Source organism: Alligator sinensis, unplaced genomic scaffold (assembly GCF_000455745.1).
Source record: "Alligator sinensis unplaced genomic scaffold, ASM45574v1 scaffold1340_1, whole genome shotgun sequence".
In the NCBI taxonomy this organism is placed as follows: Eukaryota; Metazoa; Chordata; order Crocodylia; family Alligatoridae; genus Alligator; species Alligator sinensis.
The window spans coordinates 69,302-75,496 of record NW_005843595.1 but is presented as its reverse complement, the minus strand read 5'-3'; positions in this window follow the sequence as shown (position 1 = coordinate 75,496).

Sequence of the window (6,195 nt, the reverse complement as noted above, 5' to 3'; positions counted from 1 at the left end):
AGGTTTAACCAGCTGTACGGTAAAGCTCGAGCTGGTGTTCTGCGGAAAAATGCTGGTGCAAGCATTGCTGGCCAAAGTGATGTAAAAGTCACCATCACACATCTCGGCCTTCTGACTGATGCACCCCTATATGTTATAAACTTGGGAGGCTTCCACCCAGCTCTTAAATATAGACGGCCACCCCAACCATTTCACCAACAACCACTTCTTTCTTCCCTTTCCTTTCATGCTAGATCTTTTTCAACCCTGTAAACTCTGTCCTGTTTGGGGTTCACTTTTTGTAGTTCTTCAGGGTAGAAAGAACCCTTGATAGGTTCATCTTCATAATCTTTCAGGTGGTTGTGGCGGCGATGTGCCTCCACAGTCCCAAGAAGAGGTGAGGGTGATTGACGGGGTGCAACAAAACCCGGAAGCAGAACCCCAGAGGGGGGAACTTACCTCCAAAAGACTCAGCGGTGCCGGAGCTGGGACCGTGGTGGCAGCCTCAGCCACACAAGCCAGCATTACACCGGCTATTTAAGCAGCTGTTCCCTGTGAAGGAGATGGCCGGTCCAATCACAGTGGCCAGCATGGCCTCTGTGGGAAAGTTTAAAAACCCCAACAGGACCCATGGGGAGGAGGAGCCAGAGGGAGAGAGAGACAGCTGGCAGCACGCCTGGGGTGCTGAGGCTCCTGCTAGGGAGAGGCACACTATAGCCTGCACCGTACAGGCATGAGAGGCAGGGGAAGCCTCTAAGCCCCTGACTGAGGCAGAACAGGGGAAATACCCTAGCTCCCTGCAGAAGGTGAGCAGGGAGGAGACCCATACTTCCCCTAGGAGAAGGTGAGCAGGGGGAAAGCAAAAACTCACTGCTGAAGATGGGTCAGGAGAGACCAGGGCTTCTCCTAGGAAAAGTAGAACAGGGGAAGGGTTCAGAGTCCCCTGGAGGTCGCTGGGGAAGGGAAGGCAGCTCCATAGCCCACTTCTCCCCAGGAGAATACTATTTCTGAAGAGGATAGGGAGAAAAGGCACTAAAATACAGGAAGGAAGTCCAAGGAATTGAGAGAGAAGGGAAATGGGCCAGCTAAGCAGTTCAGCTGAGTGCTCTTCCCTCCAACGGAGTCCTATGGCTGGACAAGCCCGCAGACACTAAGGTTAACATCCAACCAGCACAGGACCTGTTGGCAAATGGATGGGGTGTAGGGGAGGCGGAGCCCCGTGGAACAGCGCACATAACAACTGTGAGTACACCCGTGTCGGGGAACCCCTCTAGGAAGATCTCCACTAGAACCCTCTCGTGAGAATTTAACAGCAAAGTCGTATCAGGCGAGTCGAGGGGAGGGGCTACCTTACCGACGGGTGACACCATCCATAAGGCAACCAACATCACAGTGATATACAGGTGTCTGCACGTGTCTAAGGACTTCATCCACTATGAAAATCTCTATTCATCACAAAAAGGTGAATATTATACTGTTTTAACAGCTTGCTTTAAGACTTATTTAAAAATTCTTTCCCCTGATCTGTCTGTAATTTTTGAGGTAACGGCTCTCTGTAAAAATGGTTTTAAAGGCCCGAACTATTTCACCACTTGACTTGTCGTTTAGACCCATGGCCCAGGCATACTTTGATAATATGTCTCTCGCTGTTAAGATGAATTTAGCCCCACCATTGTGCTTGGAAAACTGCTGCATATCCACCAAATCTGCCTGCCAGTGTGCATCAATATCTGAAACAACAGTCTTGTTTCTTTTAAAACATCTTCTTGCCGGTCTGTGTAGGGTGTAAGCATCTTGATCTGAAAGCCAGGCGGCCACCCCACTTCCGTTCAGAACCTTATTCTGCCTTTTGGTGGCTTCAAAAAGCGTGTTCACCCCGCCCAAACTGCTAGCTTCACCAGGAGAGTAATAAACTTCCTTTAACATAGCCTCCTGTGTCGACATGTCTGCTAACTGCTTCCCCCACACTCACCCCATGGCATTCAAATGCTTGAGGACTAATTTAAACCATGGCACAAAGATACCATCTTCCAAATTCTCAATGTCTGCTTCCGGGTCCTGGGCTATAGGCCATAACTGCATCACGTGATCTAGGGCAGTTCTTGCAGCATGAGGGGTTGGGCTTTGGGGGTCTGCATGGGCTGTCCTTCTGATGTCATGGACCATGTGGTGTCACACACAATGTGACTGGGGAGTCGGGGTGGAATTGCTGATGTCACACACCACATGATTGGGTGTGGGGGTGGAGTTGCTGATGTCACACAGCACGTGACTGGGGGTGGGGACAGAGTTGCTGATGTCACACACCACATGACTGGAGTCAGGGGGCTGGGCTAGTGACATCATGCACCACGTGACCAGGGCCAGGAGGCGGGGCTGGTGATGTCACACACCATACAAAGGGAAAGGGGCAGGGCTAAGGGCTGAACTTCCAGTCCCGCCCACCTGTCACATTTGCATTGAAGGGCAGTGAGCCTATATACTACTAACCTCCTTTCTCATCCCAGAGGTGAACTACAGTCCTAATTCCTGTCCACATCCCTGCTCATCAGCTCTCTAGAGGCAAGCCACAGTTGTGGAGACCTGAGACTGCATTAAACCTTTATCTGTGACTGATCTGAAACTTCATAATTTATGACAGCATACCATTTCACAGATTTAAAATGTTTTAAAGGTAACCTATAACAGCACCCTCATCTTCATTAACTTAAATGGGAATAGCAGAAAACATCACAATGGTGTATTTACATCCTTTTGCATGTTTGTCCTTAGCTTTGAAATCCCACGCTCCCTTGAAAACACATGATCTTTCCCTCCATTCCTCTTGGCTAAAATATTTAAGGTGCTTGGGTGATTGGGAAAATTGAAATACCAACACTCAAGTAACAAACTCACTTTCTTTTTTCTAGAAAAAAAATATTTAAAAGAAAAAAATTGGCATTTGTTTTCAACAATTTTACTGGAAAATGTTCAAAATGAACCCAAAATCAAATTTCACTTGACTTCAGCAACAATCCACATTTTCACTGTTCTTTTAATCAAAATAATTGTCTTGCTTTAACCTAAGTAGAAATATTTGTTTACAGTATATTTTTTCTTTTTATTTCACCATATTTTTTTCCAATGATGAAAATTATGAGGAAAAAAATGTAAAACGTGTGTGTGACAGACAGCGAGTATCTCATTTTCTCCAATTTAATGAGATAACAAATGGAAATGATGACTCAGAGTCTATGAAGGAAAAATCATAACATTTCTTGGAAAAAATGGTTTCAGGAACTCCTTTTGAACAACAAAATATTTTTAGAATAAAATATCATTTTTTTCTAAAAATCACAGCCATATAAAACAGGATCATGGGTAGGCATTGGACCCTAAGGGGTGGATTTCAATTTATGCCTTGCTACAGACCTTCTTTGTGACCATAGATAACTAATACCCCCTCACACACACACACTCCCCAGCTTGCAGTTTTCCAAGGACAATTAAAAAGTCCTATGATCCTCAGTAAACTAAGCCAGTCATAAAAGTAAGATGGGGGGAAAGAGCAGTGGGGCACTAACCCTGGTGGAGTAGGACTTAGGTGCCTACCCTTCTTAGATATGTTGAAAAACTGTTTGGAAATGTGATGATACAACTGTGTCCCCAGTGAATTTTCACTAACATATTTATTATGATTGCATGTTTGCTTTATACATAATATTATTTCTTAAATAGCCATTTACGCCAACTTTCTTTGCCAACTGAATGCTTAAGGCCACACATCAGGTAGCAACACATGATCTAATATATTGTGCCATTGATCAAGTTGAGCTCTTTTCATTTTATGAAAAGGCTGAGTAAAAATGAAGATCCCCAGAATGAACATTAAACTCACAACTGTAATCTGGGCTCCACAAGTGCTTTTCTGTGATTTGTGTCCTTGTCTGGACCAAGACGGTGGTGTATGAAATGAGCAAGGTGATAAAAATAATGAGGAGAAACCTACTGTTGGATACCGTCAGCAGCTGAACCTTGCAGGTTCCTGTGCAGGTCAACTTGATGACTTGTGAGACATTAAAGTGGAGCACAAAAAGGTAGCTGGATAATTAATAGAATCTGAACTATAGAGCAAATAAAACCACCCATCCACGCCCCAGCTACTAATACCACACACACTTCATAATAGTCAAGTACCTCAGAGGTTTATGAATAGCCATATACTAATCAACTGCCATCAGTACAAGGAAAAAGGTCACAGCACCCATAATGTGGAAGAACCGCCGAGAGATAGTTTTGTATTGGTAGAGGGGATCCAACATCAATAGAGTAACTGACATCAATTTTAAAAAAAAGTTAGCCAGCAGGAAGGGTGTGGGAATGTGGAGATGGTCATCAGTGATCACTTGTAGCAATGACAGTGAAGTTTCCCAAACAGGTCATGATGTAGATTATAAGGAATATCACACAAAGGAATTGCTGAAGTTTAGGTGTATGGGTGAGGCCCAAGAGGACAAATTCTGTCACTGTCCTGTTCCATTTATTAACTTAGGACTGTTTGGCGAGAATAGAGGACTTTATTACAAGGAATGGATTACAATCTCTCTGAGTAACAATTAACGTGCATAAGTTTGCTCTGCTATATGACTCTAGTTTCTAATAACTTTTAATTATATGAACTTGAATGTGTGAGGCTGCTCAGACATTTATTTGATATAATCCTGTCTCTTTACAAGGAATGTACATAGCCTTGTTTCCTTAAACACAGAAGTAATTGAACAGCAGGAAATATCACATGCATCTTTGCATAAAAAATTGGCCTTCCAAATTTGGTGCATGTGCCTAAAGTGGAGAAGCTGATTTTGCTGCCTATACTAGCAGCAGTGACATTTCTATTCAGGAATCAGAGAATCAATTGACTTCATGTTTCGTTGGCATTTACTTGATTTCTCCTAACTGGTCTTTATGCAACAGGTGTTAACAGCCCACTCTCCTTTTTAATGGTCTTGATGTTCCACTAATCAAGCTAGCAAAATCTCCCCCCCCCCCTTTCATTCTGACTCCCCAAAAACAAGGTGCTTGTCTTTTTTCTTTTTGGGGGCGGGTATGCAAGAAAATATATTACTCCATTTGAAACGCCTGCCCTCAACTTCTGCTAGAGTAATGCACAAAAAGCACTTTTTTACTCTGAGGCTTCTCTCAGAATCACAGAAGAAATGCTTCAGCTATCTTTAGCATTCTCTGGTGCTTGTGCTATCATGCAAATGCATGAAGAAAGGTCAGTGATTATAAACTACTCTGTTTCATTGAAACTGGTCACTTACACTTTGAGGATCAATCTTCTGCTCTCCAGTTCTTAGGGCATGACAGCTTGACCTGGTAGGTAGTTGCTAATGGTGTGCACCCTCTATCTCACCTGCCACGTGTTGATGTATATATGTAAAAAAGGGAGAATCCTTGAGCTAATTCACCAGCAACTCTTGGCTTTGCATTGTTCCTCGGGGCTCCACCTCCCCTTTCACCCCATCTTTGTGCCAACCCAATTTTACTGATCTAGCTCAGGTGACCTGTTGTTGGCATACAGAGTATTCGTGTTCTCACAGTTGGTTCATTTTATAATACAGTCAGTAGCCGATTTTTAACTCAGTCCTTGGGCCTTAAATGCATTACCTCCAACTGGGCCAAGCCGTCTATTTTTTTTGTATCATTTCTCTTAAGAAAATTCCAAAGGGGCAACTTTATCTAAGGGTCCCTGCAGGGTTACCCCCCACCCCTCTTTTCTGGTGCAAACAATTCATGGTTCATTGCTTTTTCCTTTCCAGCAAGGCACTGGGGGCCTCTTGGCTCTCCTGTTGCCAGCTGTCAAGCCACCATTACCAGCTCACTGGATGCAGGTAGGTGGTGAGACTCCTCTGAGTCTCTGATTAGAAGAACAGTTATTTCTTTTCTCACTTCACCCCAGCCAGGGCATGCTCAGGTCAGAGCTCTGACTTTGTCCCCAGCTGGGATGGGGCATATCTTTATGATGTGATCAGCTGTGTGTCCACCAACCCAGAGCTGGCATGGGCTGATAAATCATGGTGGCTGTGGCACTGCATATTCCCTGGGAGCAACATCTTACCGTACTTCTTCCAGTAAGATGCTGCTCCCAAGGAAAGCTTGTTCCTCCTTCCCCCATGCATCAGAAAAGGTGAGGACACTTTTGGGGGCTTTGGAACCACTGTAAAGGTCAGCAGG